Here is a 16,893-nt window from a genome sequence, read left to right as displayed (position 1 = left end):
GCTCGTACTTGTATGGAGAAGCAATTGTTAGCTTGCTATTGGGCTTTGCTGGAAATGGAGGGCCTATGCTTAAACCATGATGTCTTTATGAGGCCTGAAATTCCTATTATGACTTGGGTCATGGGTTCCCCCAAAACTCACCGGATAAGGCACACCCAAGAAAGTAGCAACATAAGATGGAAATGGTACATACAATAAAATGGAAATAGTACGTACAATAAAATGGAAATGGAAAACATACAAGACCAGGCTAAGCCAAAAGCAAAAGGGGTATCACTTTTCCATGAGGATGTACGAAACTTGCCAGCTCAGGGAACCACTGAGCAAGTCCTGCAGATAGGCAAGGAAGTCTCCCCCGCCCAATGGGGCAAATCCTTTAAAGAACTAGGCCCAGAGGATCAGAAACATGCTTGGTTTACTTGTGGATCCGCCAGATACATTGGTGGGACCTGATGCTGGAAGGCCGTGGCTTGTGATCCTGTTAAAAACATAAGAATTTCTAAAAAAAAAAAAAAAAAATAAGCATTTCTGATGAAGGAAAGGGTGGGAGCACCCAGCTGGCTGAACTAGTATCCATCCTCTGAGCTACTCAGGAGGAGGCCGGAGGGATTTGTCACTGGTATACCAACTCTTGGTCAGTAGCATATGGCCTTACTACCCGGATGTCCCAGTGGCAACCAAACGAATGGCTAACTGGGAATAAAGAGGTTTGGGGAAAACAATACTGGGAAGGCATCTGAATCCTGGAGCACACGACCATGAACACTGTTTTCCATGCTGATGCTCATGTGTCTCTGCTTTCTCTTGACAGACTACTTAATCAGCAGGCAGATCAACAGGCCAGAATTTCCACCGTAACTGCAAACTTGAATACGGATGAATGGATTACAACACGTTCCAGCCTTGCAATGAGAGGCATAATGTATGGTGGTATAATTGAGAGTGGTTACTGGGAAGAGTTAAAGGTCATTTTGTACAATACCACTCCAGATTCTTTTGCTATAAAACCGTAGATGCAGGTTGTTCAATTGTTAACGGTACCTTGTCAACAACTAACCCCTGAGGACCTCTCTGCCCCAACAGAGGCTACATACAGAACTGAGGGACTCAGACCCACTGGTACAGGTACCTTAAATCCTGGAGCCAAAGTATGAGTACAGCATCCATCAGCTTCCACCCCTAAGGCTGGTGACCTTGAAGCAATGGCAGCAGAAAATGACGGCATTGTACAATTTCCTAAAGATGAAAAACAATACCATGCTCCCCTCCATTTTTGTCATTACAGGGAATAACCTATCTACTAATGGCCAGTGCCTATGTCTCTGTGTCAGAGGCCAAGAATAAATTCATCAACTGGGCAGCCACCGCTGCAGAAGAAGCCAACTGCAGTCAACGTTGGCTCTGCATCGAGTTGCCGGAGGCCGCCGGGAATGGACTACTTTGGAGAGTCGTCCCTGCCATCATTTCTAAATGGCTCTGTCGCTACCAATGGGGCCACAACAACAGCACTTGCAGTTCAACCTGGACTTCCTTTGACTAAACCAAGCAAAGACGAAAGGTGAACTCCACCCTCGCTTTGCGGCAAAAGCCTTGGTATTCTACCCAGCGAGCCTGGAGCAGTCTATGTTGGGGACCCGCGGTGCTGGTGGCCGGATTCCATACAGCCCCCGGCTTTATCTGGAGGCCTTCAGTGGCTCCTCTAATGTTACTCTGGAGTTTCTCCCTCCAGAAAATTGTCAACACATACTCCAAATCAACCACATTGCCCCCAGTGAAACACTATCTCTTTCCCTTGGGGGCCCTCTGGGTATGTGGATCCTGTGGTGGGAATACCTGCCCCCACATGGGACGGGGAGATGCACTTGGGGTGGCCATTAATTCCATTCACCATCCGGGATGATATTCCCCTCCCCAGTAATCTAGATGCTTACAAACATCGCTGGTCGTGAATGCGCCGGACTCCCTGGTGGTGGTACCTTATCAGTATTCTCTCCTGCTGCCAGTACAATCCTGCTTCAGCAACAAATTAAAATGTTAAGCTTTCAGGTAGAAAAAGCTCTTAATGATAGTAGCGCTGGACTTACGTTATTATCAGATGTATTTGCTCAGCTTTGTACTGTTGTGTTGTAAAATCGAATGGCGTTAGATATGCTTCCCGCAGCCCAGGGAGGGATGTGCGCCTTACTGCACACTGAATGCTGTGTGTATATCCCTGGCAATTCTCACAATATGACTCCCCTTGCAAGGCCACGCTGGGTGTGGTTTTTATTAACTGTGCTTTTCATTCTCCTGTGCTGACCCTATATCTGTCATCTACATCAACGATGCCTTCCCTGTGTATCTGTAAGGGCGATTTCCTACAACTGAGTATCAAATTGATGCTGAATGTGGAGGAAAAGTTAAATATTAAATTTGAACTCAACTGAACGTGGACACAAACAATGGTCACCAAGTCCCAGAACAGGTCGTGTGAGCGCCTCGAGGCGTTCATCCAATGCTGTTTTAGAGAAATCTCTATTTCTATTGACAAATAATAGACAATTGCAAAACCAAGTCAACCTTTTTGTGTTCCTTGAGCCCAGTCTCAAAGAGCCCTCGTGACTGGGCCTCATGCCAAAAACTCACTACAAAAAGAGCTCGGGTCCCAGACCGTGTGGAAGCTTCACGAGACCTCTTCTTGTCGGTACACGGACAAGTGTCCAACTCCGGAGCCCAGACTGTTGCTTCCCGGTCTGGTGGTGAATCCTTCATAGCCTGGTGAGTGTATATATATATTCCCTTCTCCCCTTCTCATTACAATTTGCTTATTATATAGAAGGAAAAGACTTCATCAGATACACAGGGAAGGCCACTGTGTGTGTGTGTGCGCATCTGCCCGTGTACCTCTCCCTATGCCTTTATTTTTCAGCCTTTCTAAAGCTTTTTAGATGTGCTTGTTCTATACAGCAGACCACTGGATTTTACCTTGTAACCTAATCTATAATTTTAATTTAAAATGACGACGTACTAGCTTCCTATTGCTTCTATAACAAATTACCAAAGACTTTGTGGCTTAGAACAACACAGTTCTGCAGGCCAGAAGTACACAATCGGTCAGCAGGCCTTGTTCCTTCTGGAGGCTCCTGGGAACAATCTGTTCCCTTAGCTTTTCTGGCTTCTAGAGGCTGCCGGCATTCCGTGACTCAGGCTCCCACATCGCTTGGACCTCTGTTTCGCTGCCTCCCTGGCACACCTGCCTCTCTTCTAAGCGCTCTTGAGATTGCATTGGGCCCACCTGGAGGACCAGGAGCCTCTCCCCATCTCAAAGCCCTTACCTTAATCACTTTTGCAAAGTCCCTGTTGCCTTGTAATGTGACATATTCCCAGGTTTTGGGGATTGTGAGGTAGATAGACATCTTTGAGGGGCTAATTTATTTTGCCTACCACATGTGAGTTAAGCCAGTTTCCATATATTAATATGACGGATGTGTTTGTTCTGTCATTATTTTACGTTATATTTACTGTATGTATTGCATTATATGTATAGTGTGTTTCTCACCTTGTCGTTTATTGCTTTTGCTCTTTCTGGTAGAGGTTGGGGGAGGGCTGTCTATTCATTTATTTATTCAGTTGGTTGACAAGTATGCTTTTGTTGTGTTTTCAAATAATATTTATAATAGACAAATACAACAGTAACATTGACTTTGTGTTTGGTATACAGTTCTATAAATTCTAACACATGCATAGGTTGCCACACCTGGGATGCACCACCGTTCCATCATCCCAGAACATACCTTTTTGCCAAGCAATGGGCCTTTATACTGAAGCTCTCATCTCACTCATAACCTCTGGCAAGCACCCGTTGCTCTTTCTGTTCAAAATAAAATTATAGTAGGTGTGTTTTGTATTCACTTTTTGATGGTAACCTTCCTGTTAATACCTTGAATAAAATTCTTAACTTCCTTTTCCCTACTTAGGTTCCCACTACTTGGTTTATTGGCTTTGATTATATATACACACACACACACACACACACACATACATATATGTATGTGTATATATACATTTATATATATATATATTTTTTGAGACGGAGTCTTGCAGTGTCACCTGGTCTGGAGTGCAGTGGCACCATCTTGGCTCACTGCAACCTCCGCCTCTCAGGTTCACTCAATTCTCCTGCCTCAGTCTCCAGAGTGTGATATTTTTCTCACACATCTACTATCCATGCAGCATACAATGAGCTTAGTCTGCTTTCTCTCTCCTTCTCTCATTTTTAAAGTGAAATTATTTTTACTTTCTCAGAGTTTTTAACATCTACACACTATTCTTTCATCCTTATCCTAATCTTTGTTTAAATCTTAGGTTTACATGTAAATATAATTAATACTCATTACCAGTACTATGTTCAAAGTTTCTCCCATTGTCACATCTGTAAGGAAGTTTGTTTTGTAGTTGATTTCTCAGGAAAGATTTGTGGTTACAATATTCAAAGTGTTTCTGTGTGTTTAAAATTGTTTTTCCATAGCCTTCAGATTTGAAATGAAGCTTGGCTGGATATAAAATCATTGACTCAAACTTTCTTTCCTTGAGTTTCTTGAAAATATCGCCCCATTGTTGTTTTGCTTTGTAGTTGTTTTTGAGAAGTCGGCTGTAAACTAAAAAATATTTCTTTCCTTTGTAAATGGTTTTTTCTTTTTCTTAAAGCCACAGAAGTATTTTTTAAATCTCTAAACATTAATCATTTTATTGGCATAGTTTCCAGAGCTGAGCACTGTGGGTGATTTTTTACCCAGATAGCCAGTAGGCCCTTTAAATCTATATAGTCTATATTGGATTTAGTCAAATGAAGCTGCACTTGGCACAGGTGAGAAAATGAATGCCAGCAACTTCTTGTGGCTCAGCTTTATAGAGTTAGGTCTATATTTTTCCTTCAGGAATGTTTGTTTTGAATTATAATTTAAATATTAGTTACATTCCAGTGGTTTTTTTCTTTGCAGATTCCAGTTATATATATGTTCAGTCTTCTTTGCCTATCTTCTCTACTTATTATTTTTTCTATTATACTTTTTAACTTCTTTATTTTGATTTAGTTTTCTTGGTCCTGTGGTGAATTTGAGCAATATCTATTTCTCCTTTGAGCAACTTACAGTTTACCTTCATTTCCAGGATGATTATTATTTACTAACATTTCTTTTCCTAGTTTAGCTACCATTTTTCATATTTTCCTGTTGTTCAGCCATTTCTTGATCTTGGACCTGGATTTTAAGATAAATGGGAAAAGGCGATGGTTCCTGGGATGTCAACTAATGGAAGAGCGACACCATCTGTCACGGGTTGAATTGTGTCCTCCCCCAAAGAGATATGTTGAGGTCCTAGTTCCCGCTGCCTCCGAATGTGACCTTATTTAGAAACAGGGTCTTGCAGATACAAGCAAGTGAATATGAGATCATTAGGGTGGGTCCTAATCCAAAACAACTGATGTCTTTATAAGAAGAGGAGATGAGGACACCAGCAAGCACAGAGGGAAGACGCTGCGAAGATACCGAAGGAAAACATCACGTGAGGAGGAAGGTGAAAACGGAAATGTGTTGCCACAAGCTGAGGAACACCAGAGATTTCCGGCAAACAACGAGAAGCTGGAAGAGGAAGGAATGGCCTTTCTCCTGCAAGTTTCAGAGTAGAGTGACCCAGCTGCCACCTTGATTTTGGGTTTCTAGAACCGTGAGATAATACATTTCCTTTACCTTTTTATTTTGACGCCTGGCACTTTGGTACGACCGCTGTAGGGAATTATCACACTCTCTAACTTTTGCCATGAACATTGTGAACAGCATAAACAGCCAAATCTGAGAATACTCATTGCACTCAAAATTGCATATATATCTTTTTTGACAGTTACCAGATATTCTTCAGGATATCCTCAATGTATAGTCTAATAGTAGATGATTATTTGCACAGTAGACAACTCTATGAAATAACCAGAGTGAAAGCTGTGGAAGGGCAGTGACTGTGTGCACGGGCAGAGTCTCAATCTGGCTTTTCTTTGTCGCCCAACAGTGAATGAAATGTGGTTCCTCCTCTTGGGGGCTCTGATCCACTTGTAGATTAAAAAAATCAAAATGCATGAAACTACTAGAATAATACATGGAAGTATATACCTAGAAATATAACACTGGTGTTTGTGAGCCCTTCCACCACACGTATTATATATTCTACTATTTCTGGGAATAGAGCCAGCATAAGTACATTGTGCTTCCCCCTTTTAACAATATTCATAATTTACAACAATTTCATACCAGAAAGAAATCATTTCCCAGAAAATTATACCTAGATGCATGTGTCACAGTTTCTTTACTCCTATAGATTGCATGCTGCAGGTAATTCTCCTTCAGGCCCCAAGGCCCTGCTTCCCTCTGGGTTTGTTGTAAATTCCCTCTGGAAGTCTAGGACCCGTCAAATCCTTGCACTTCTTTTTTGAGAAAGGTAGGACACAGCTCCCAAAACTAGACATATTATTTTGCCATGGGCCCAGATCTAGATCTTTGCTTCTCCAGATACTGCGTGAAAAATTGGAGGGAAAAGAAATTCCTGCTGCTTACAGATTTGTCACTTCATAACCCCAAGCGGCACGTCCCTTGCTGACATATCCAAAGAACTCCACGCTCTGCTCCTGGGTTCTGCTCGTGGAACTGGGCAGTTGAGGCCACATGAAGGGAGTTTCAGGGAGAGGAAGATCGCACTCGGGTACAAGACTATTACCTGAACCTTAGTTTGATGCCAAGGTTATAAGATTGAAATGATCTCAGATGGATATTGTCTATTTCAAGGTAATCTGGAAAAAAAATGATAGAGCTTTCTAGGAAACCTTGGTCCTGGATGAGGAGGAAGAGGGTGTTTCAAGATTCAAAAGGTGGTAAGTGGGAGTCTGGCTCCCCTGGGAATTCAGGAAAGAGAACTCGTGAACTAGTACAAATGATAAACCCAAGTTTTCACAGCCGTTCACTTTGAATTTCCTAAAAATTAAATTCCAGTTAACTTTGTCTAGCTCATCTGCTCTTAATTTTAAGGTATTGGCCCCCATAATGCTGGCACTCTGTAAGAAGGTTCATATAAAGCTACCTAGGAATATTTATAACTTAAAAAACAAAAATATTGGCTGGGTGTGGTGGCTCACACCTGTAATTCCAACACTTTGGGAGGCTGAGGCGGGCGGATCACAAGGTCAGGAGATGGAGACCATCCTGGCTAATGCGGTGAAACCCCGTCTCTATCAAAAATACAAAAAATTAACCAGGCGTGGTGGTGGGCGCCTGTAGTCCCAGCTACTCGGGAGGCTGAGGCAGGAGAATGGCGTGAACCCGGGAGGCGGAGCTTTCAGTGAGCTGAGATCCGGCCACTGCACTCCAGCCTGGGCGACAGAGTGAGACTCCGTCTCAAAAAAAAAAAAAAAAAAAAAAAAATTGTAATGATTTCCCTTCACTCAGGAAAGCATGTTGAGTTGTAAATGAGCAATTTCTTTGAACCTGCCTCATTTGCATGTCAGTCTTGTGATTATTTGGCAAGTGGTCTGCAGCACACCTGAGGACAGCTGCCACTAAGGTGACCACACATGACAATTGGCCCACAGCAGTTCATGTTTTGTGCTGCTTGTCCCAGTGTAATTGTTAATAGAGTCTCTTTTATCCTCAAAAGCATCTGTTTGTGTTAAAATTATATTTTCCTACTGTGACTCACTCACAAGCACTTCATGACAACACCTATGAGAAGTGTTGAGTTTGATAATCTACTCATCAAGAATGATGATCTATACCCATCTGAATAGTATTAAGTTGAAATGCGATTAATAGTACTATTGAATTTATGTTGTACTATTGGATATATATATAAAATATTACATCTGCAAATTCATGTGACATATTGAATACTTCTTGGTAAAATGAGTTCACCACTAAGAAAAATTTTGTTGAAAAAGTAACTGAGAGTTTATGTGTATGAGTGCTGGAGGACTGAGTTTCTAAGTAGGAACCATTTAAAAAAAATTGTAACCAGTAGATTATCCACCACAAGACGTGTCTGAGCTTGACCCTCTGCGGTCTGAGTTCACCCATCAGGGCAACTCAAAGGAACGTGTCCCAGGACGAAAGTAATAGAGAATACAGCCTGAAACAGGTCAGGACTTCGGGGACAAATCAAAGGCATGTATAGAAGAAAGAATTAGTGTACAAAACAAACAAAATTCGACAGGAAACTAAAAAGAGCAAGACAGATGGGAAATCAAAAAGAAGGCAAGGGTGAAATACGTGGAGAGTCAGAGGAAAATTAACAAAGAAAGGCCTCAGGGGTTCAGATCTTGATTGAAATAAATCTCAAAAACAATAAGCCCTTTTCTGGGTTTCTTCTTCCGTAGTCTGTCAAGATGGCAATCTGCCCCGTTTTGCAAACAGCAAATCTCAAGATGATGGAGTGATTTAGGAGCACACTCATTCTCCTAACTCCCAGAGCAGTGGATTGTTTTGCAAAAAGCGTTAAGAATTAATTTATAATTCAGGTCAAGTTCAGGATAGATTTGTGCCAGGACTATCACTGCAAATACATTTCTAAAAACAGAGAGCTTTGGGCCTCACTTGAAGGTCCTGTGATATTCACATAGGTAAAAAAGACAGTTAATATCTTAGAATATTTAGTTGGAAATGATGTGCTCTTGACCTTACCAAAGAACCTGTCTATATGTAAATAACCAACGTGTTTTCGTCTGTCCAGAGCTTTGAAGGAGTAATCTCAATCTCTGAGCATTTTTATGGTTTTTTTTCAATGTATCCCTCTGAAGTTTAAAGGTTTGCTTTTCCTTGATAAACATGAGTTCCTTTTTGTTGTTATTAATCCAGCAATGCAAAGCCACAGTGACAGAAGAGTTGATACAGGGATGATGCCCTGAAAGCGATGAATTTCTGTCTCAGGCAAAAACCTGACAGCAAAAAGCTCCCTGTCGTGAAAATAAGTGAGATGTGGGAAGCATTTATAGGAAGAATGACGTTTTCTCCACCATCACCTGGGCCTGTGAATGGCTTCATCAGAGCTTCCTGGCAACATTCATTATGAAGCGTCAAGGTTGGTGCTTACAGAGGCTGACCTGGACTGGAGCCAGGCCCCCCACTGAGCCTGTGCTGAGCACCCAGAAGCAGGTTGAATGAGGGATCAATGACTTGCAGGGTTCCAGGCAGAATAAGGAACAGAAGTGGGACAACGGCAAGCAAAAATCAGCAGGAGACATGAGGGCTCTGAGGGTGAGTGGCCCATGGCAGGCGCAGCTGTAGAAAGCTGAGCAACTAGGGGAACAGGACCTGTCCCAGGCTCTGAGGGTGAGTGGCCCATGGTAGGCGTTGCTGTAGAAAGCTGAGCAATTGGGGGAACAGGACCTGACCTGCGAGGTGCTGACTGAGGATGACCTGGCTTCTCTGGAAAATCAAGCCTGATGACTTATTTATTTATTTATTTTTAGACCGTCTCACTCTGTCACCCAGGCTGGAGTACAGTGGCATGATCTCGGCGGTTCACTGCAACCTCTGCCTTCCGGGTTTAAGCAATTCTCCTGCCTCAGCCTCCCAAGTAGCTGGGATTACAGGCATGCGCCACCACGCCAGGCTAATTTTTGTATTTTTAGTAGAGACAGGGTTTGGACATGTTGTCCAGGCTGGTCGCAAACTCCTGATCTCAGGTGATCCGCCCTCCTCAGCCTCCCAAAGTGCTGGGAATCCAGATGTGAGCCACGGCACCAGCCAAGCCTGATGAAGTTGTAATCCTTCTCTGCTTTTATTGAAATGCATCACTGGGGACTTGCTTTATCCTAGGAGCCATGCTTGCCCTGGAAATGCTATCAAGAACAAAGTCAGCATTGTCTCTGGCTTGGTGAAGCTTCGAGTTTGTGAGATGAGGCAAATGTGAACTGCATCATCGCACAGATACGTGTCATATTGAAACGTGCTGAGTGGGCCAGGCACGGTGGCTCACACCTGCAATCCCAAAACGTTGGGAAGCCAAGGTGGGTAGATCACTTGAGCCCAGGAGTTCAAGACCAGCCTGGACAACATGGCAAAACCCCATCTCTACTAAAAATACAAAAATTAGCCTGGCATGGTGGTGTGAGACTGTAGTCACAGCTACTTGGGAGACTGAGGCTGGAGGATGGCTTGACAGAGTGAGACCTTGTCTCAAAAAAAAACAAAAGGTGGCCAGTGGTACAGAGGAGTGACACATGGCAGAAGAAAGCACACAGAGAAGTTTCACCCAGGTGGTCTGAAAGAGCAGAAACAGCTTCCAGAGGAAGTGACAGTGGAGGCACAAGTGGAAGGAAGAACAGAGTTCTGGAAGAGATGGTAAAGGCCTTGTGGAGGTAGGGAACCCCGGGCACTGAGAGAAGCTGACCATGCCGGAGAACACAAGGCGAGGGGCAGCGGCGTGCGGCGAGAGGGGCTGGAGAGGGAGTGCGGGCCAGGCTGTGTTGGGTGCAGAGTCCATGGGAAGAACCTGGGTGTTTATCCTAAGAGCACCGAGAAGATTGAAAGCAGGAGTGTCCAGTCCTTCGTGGCTTGCATGGACCACATTGGAAGAAGAATTGTCCCAGGCCACGCATAAAATATGCCAACGCTAATGATATAGCTGGTGAGCTAAAAAGAAAACCTGCCAAAAATAATCTTATAATCTTCTAAGAAAGTTTACAAATTTGTGTTGGGCCACATTCAAAGCCATCCTGGGCCACATGCAGCCCACAGGCCCAGTTGGACAAACGTGATTTGAAATGATTTAACATATCAGGTTTTTGTTGTTGTTGTTTTTCTTTTTGAGATGAAGTCTCGCTCTGTCACCCAGGCTGGAGTGCAGTGGTGCAATCTCAAGTTACTGCAGGCTCCATCTCCCAGGTTCAAGTGATTCTCCTGTCTTAGCCTCCCAAGTAGCTGGGACTACAGGCACCTGCCACCATGCCTGGTTAATTGTTGTATTTTTAGTAGAGACAGGGTTTCACCGTGTTAGCCAGGATGGTCTCGGTATCCTGACCTCATGATCCACCCACCTCGGCCTCCCAAACTGCTGGGATTACAGGCGTGACCCACCAAGCCTGGCCCAGGTTTTCTTTATGAAAAGACCATTCTGGAATGAGTAGATACATTTGCTAACCTAGAGGCTCCAGCCACACACACACAGTGCAGAAAGCAATTGTGCATAGCTTGAGGAGCCCTAGCTGTCAGCTCTAGCAGAACAGGAAACACAGGGAAAGGCCAGATCAAGACTTTTAAATAATGATCTATTTTCACCCATCCAATAGGGATTGCCACCCAGGCAGGCATCCTACACCAGAGCTAACCCCTCTGACTCTGTTTGCTGAGACAGGAGCCGTGCTGGATGCCCAACTGAGTACAAGACCAACTGCCCATGTTATATAAAGAGGCTCTTGTTACAGAAGCCGATAGTAGACGGAGTACGTGCCTGATGCACCTGCACCTGGAAAGTCATTGCATCTTAAATGGTTTAGATTTCCTTTTTCTTGGTTGCCTGTGCATAAGGCCTTCCCATTTGCTTCCATGTCAAGAAATGCTTCAGAAAGCTCCTTCATCTGGCCATAGCCAAATTACACTTGCTCAGCTGGGGGAAATTCATTCTTCGTTGAAGTCTTTTACAAGTATTAATAGTTTTATGTAGGACATTTGGGAAGCAGAAGAAGCCACAGAATATTCTGGCAGAATTTATATTATCTTTATATGATATGTTCTCAGAGTAAAATTATCACCGAGTTCATGTTTATTTCTGGAGTTCTCTAATTAATAATTACAAATCATGGTTAACAATCGCTGTGAGACTGAGTGTGATGGCTCACACCTGTAATCCCAACAATTTGGGAGGCTGAGGTGGGAGGATTGCTCGAGCCCAGGAGTTTGAGACCAGCCTAGGCAATATAGCAAGACCCCATCTCTACAGAAAATGCAGAAAAAATAACCAGGTACAGTGGTGCAGGCCTGTAGTCCTGGTTACTTTTGAGGCTGAGGCATGAGAATCTCTTGAATAGGAAGGCAGAGGTTGCAGTGAGCCCAGGCTGGAGTTCAGTGGTGTGATCTCCACCAGCCCGCCAATATAAGATAGGGTAAAACAAGGTTTGTATTACTGAATTGGACGCTTTAGTGGCATTTATTAATAGAATTCTACTGATACATAAAAAATAGTAAAATAATAATAAGTTTTATGTTAATTGCCCAAGTAGGGAAATTAGGAGTAGATGATAAGATTGTGTTGAAAAGTAAATTGAACCTCTTGATGCAGTTGCTGTTTTTATTTCCTTGCATAGCCTAACGTAAAATGCTCATATGTGAGGCATGCTAGGAACGAAGCCAACAGGAAGGAGACAGCAGCTGGGGAGGGAGCCTGGGAAACACGCCGTAGTACAATGGTGCCCCCAGCTGTGGCAGCTCAGTGATTCATTGTACAACAGCCAAGCCTAGCCCCCGCTGAGGTGATTTCTGAGATCCGAGGTGCTCGGCTGATAAGTGGGGCAGGGATACAGAAGGAAGCCATTGTGTCCGCTGATTCTAAAAAGTAAGTGGCATCAGCATCATTTTGATGATTTCGTCCACGACAGAAATACAACCAGTGGCGGGGGAGGGGGGCGGGTGGGAAGAGGGGAGTGGGCAACGGTATTGTTGACAGGGGTAAAAGGCAGGTCCAGCCTGTGGATGGGTGTAGGGAGTGTGGGGGGAGTTTGGCAAAGCTTAAGAAAGATACACAGAAATTTGGGCAGGGTTCAAGTCCTGGTTGGCAGGAGGGTCAACAAATCTTAGGAGAGGAAACTGAAGCATCATGTCACCGAGATGAACTTGCCCAAGTGGTACTCCCATTATTAATAATAAACACAAAAATCGTAGCTGCCATCTGCTGGATACCTGTTGCATACCAGTACATGATGTGTATCATTGCGTTGGAATTGAGTCCTCACAGCCGTCCAGTGAGGTGGTTGCTGGGCCTCCATTTCCAGAGATGAGGGAAGTGAAATGTTGAAAATGTATTAACCTGAGCAAAGTCGCAGTTTCTCACGAGGAAAGACAGCATTTCAGTGCAGTCTGACTTCCCGCATCTGCACGCTTGGCTGCCACCTGACACTCCCAGGGCAACTTCTCTGAACTACGCTGTGTCCTGGTTAGGAGTTGACAAGTAACCAGGTATCCCAAATCAGCTGCTGGAGGGCATCAGAGAGTTCAACTTCAAGGGATTGTGAAACATTGTCTCTTTCTTCCACAACAAAGAACATGGTGACTTATATTCACGGTTTATTTTTTAATTGAGTTTTTAAATGCGAGGTGGGAAGATTAAGGAGAGAAACAACAATAACAACAAAACAATCACAAACTCGCTTCTCTATTACCTCAGGATGGAGACTTATACTGTCTGTGAAACATGAATTTTCTTCCCCATAGAGGCAAGATGTGATGTATGCCTTCTCGTAAATCATGACCATTGGGATCCACCGGCTCTCTCCATCTGCACACCTTTTAACAGTTGGCTAATTACATCAATTGACCTGATTTAATAAATTGATGTGTAACTTGAGTTAGAAACCCATTAGCTATAGCCAAATGAATTAAGGCTGTTTGCCTTTTAAGGTATTCTCTGTTCCCACATGTGCCTGACACATAGTAAGCATACAGGAAAAGTTGGCTGAGTTGTTATTATTATTATGTACAAAGTAATCAGTGTTACAGCCGCAAATGTTTTAGATTGAAAGCCCTGTATTAAAGTACTTCTGTATTTCTAGCAGCCATTAACCAGGAGATCATTAAAGACTTTGCAAAAGATTAGCTAATGAGAGGCTCAATTCATTAATAAGACAACTCAGCTGTGTTTTTTCTTCCCTTAACAGTCGATCTTCTTACTCTCCAAGGCACTATTTAAACTATTAAAATAACTAATGAGATCATTACCGTTGTCAGAAAAGTCCCAGCCTGTGTAGCTATCTTACTAGTAAATGTAAAGTATTTGCTCTAAGTAACTTCCTCCATGCTTAGTAGAATCAAAAGAGAGCCAGGTCACCACAGAGCGGAGAACCAGCTCCAGGATGCCCGCGTCCACACAGCAGTCACAGGGCCATATCCCAGCATTACAACTGTCCAGTCAGATGTGCAACTAGAGTCATTCCTTTGTGTGAAGAAATTGAAGTTTGGATTTTTCTGTGACTTTTAATTGTCTTTTAATTTTTCTGTGGCTTTCAATTGTCGATCATACATACACAGAATACACGTCATGTCCAGCACCATGGATTTATCGCTGCTCTGCTGAAGAGCTGGGCACCCTGAGAGCTCAGAACAGCCTCAACAGAGGCAAGGCTTGCCTTCTCTACAGCGTAGTGGTATTTCTGTCCTCATTCCACTGGCTACAAACTGGGTGCGTGGCCCCACATAATGGAACATGCAAACCTTCAGGGTGCCAGGAGGGACATGAAATGGTTATGGAAAACATAGAATTGTCCTGATTGTGCTCTTAATAGTTAAAATTAAATTATATCTATAATGTCAATAAATTATATCTATTTAGTTTCTTTTTTTTTTTTTTTTTTTTTTTTGAGATGGAGTCTCACTCTGTCGCCCAGGCTGGAGGGCAGTGGCACAATCTCGGCTCACTGCAGCCTCTGACTCCCGGGTTCAAGCAATTCTCATGCCTCAGCCTCCAGAGTAGCTGGGACTATAGGCGCGTGCCACCACATCCAGCTAATATTTGTATTTTCAGTAGAGATGGAGTTTTGCCATGTTGACCAGGCTGGTCTTGAACTCCTGACCTCAGGTGATCTGTCTGCCTCGGCCTCCAAAAGTGCTGGGATTACAGGCGTGAGCCACGGCATCCAGCCTCTATTTAGTTTTTAGTATCCTTATGTCAATACTTTCAGCTGTTTTAGATCATAAATGGTAGAACCAAGATCTATATACCTCTCAATGCCCAGCGCCTGGTACATAGATAGGGAGGCAGTGGAATACATACCCCTTACACTGATGTTCAGAATGAAAATAATAAGGCATTTAGCTGTGTGTTCCGTAAATACAGATGATCGTGGCGATGGGGAAGGAGAGGGCAGACTGCTGCATTGCCACAGCCATGATGACAATGATGATGTGCTTATCAGTTTAACAGACTACAGACGGTTATTGATAACTAGTGGATTGTATATGATACAGACTGTTATTGATAACTAGTGGATTGTATATGATACAGACTGTTATTGATAACTAGTGGATTGTATATGATACAGACGGTTATTGATAACTAGTGGATTGTATATGATACAGACGGTTATTGATAACTAGTGGATTGTATATGATACAGACTGTTATTGATAACTAGTGGATTGTATATGATACAGACGGTTATTGATAACTAGTGGATTGTATATGATACAGACGGTTATTGATAACTAGTGGATTGTATATGATACAGACTGTTATTGATAACTAGTGGATTGTATATGATACAGACTGTTATTGATAACTAGTGGATTGTATATGATACAGACGGTTATTGATAACTAGTGGATTGTATATGATACAGACGGTTATTGATAACTAGTGGATTGTATATGATACAGACTGTTATTGATAACTAGTGGATTGTATATGATACAGACTGTTATTGATAACTAGTGGATTGTATATGATACAGACTGTTATTGATAACTAGTGGATTGTATATGATACAGACTGTTATTGATAACTAGTGGATTGTGTATGATACAGACTGTTATTGATAACTAGTGGATTGTGTATGATACAGACGTTATTGATAACTAGTGAAATGTATATGATAAAGTAATAGCAAATGCAGCATCTATACCCAGGGGTTCCCCAGCCCGTCCGATGTGGCTTCCTGAGTGCCCTTTTCTGCCAGGAGGAGTTTTGGTTTCCCAGGGAGAGTGTGGTGTTGGGGATAGGATGGTACGAAGCTGCCGCTGAGTTTGGGGGTCTCTCAGCCTGTTCATCTTCCTCGTCACAAAGCTCTTTCTGGTGAGATTTCCAACATCCATTCTTCGACTCGGCTGCAGCCCACAGATGACAGGTTTGTTGACAATAAACAATCTGTTCCAGACAGACCAGGAGTATCTTGCTTGCTGAAAGCATTTCTCGATGAGTAGTTGGTGATGGAAACGCCTGAAAGACCCCGGGGTAACAGTGGATGTTTGCCAGGAGTTCTGCTTCGGGTCAAGCTTGCTTCAGGTGTTCCTAAGGAGGGGAAAAGGGTTGCAGACCTTTTCCTGTCTGAGAACAAAGAGCCATTAGCTGGGATGGAAAATTCATTTGAAATACAAAGCAACCAGCTGTAATTATCAGAGCACAGATGCCATCATGGGTCAGCTGTTGAAGGTCCACCTGTTTTGACCTGAGTGCAGCAAAGTATTAAAACCACCATTGCTCGGGATCAGGATAAACTACAAATAAGGTCAATTGAAGTAAATCTTCATGATAGTTCTGTAAGAAAAAAAAATTACATTTTCTTGTACTATAATCCTTTTTAAATTCAACCTGGCTGCTCCCAGAAAAAAAAAACCAAACATTTTGTATACAATACAACCCATTACAAAGGGTTAGTAATGTTTGAATCCCCTCAAAGAGTACACCTCAGATGTAAATATCAGAACGGACAGTGTGGTCAGTCACGGTTCTCACATAAGGTAATCATTCTATAACAAAGTTCCTTTATTTTACCTGTTCGTTAGGTAAAATGCAATATTATTAAATACTACTGTAATCTTAAAAATGACATACACTTGTAAGAAATTTGGTTACAATGTATGAAAATCTCATCTAACTAGAACAATATTCCAGTTTATAGTAATAAAAAAATTAAAAATTGGGGGTAAGAAGAAATGAATACGACTTTTCCTTTTCA

This window comes from Theropithecus gelada, chromosome 5 (genome assembly GCF_003255815.1).
Source record: "Theropithecus gelada isolate Dixy chromosome 5, Tgel_1.0, whole genome shotgun sequence".
Taxonomy (NCBI): domain Eukaryota; kingdom Metazoa; phylum Chordata; class Mammalia; order Primates; family Cercopithecidae; genus Theropithecus; species Theropithecus gelada.
The sequence above is the reverse complement of the archived record's forward strand: the minus strand, read 5'-3'. Positions refer to the sequence as shown.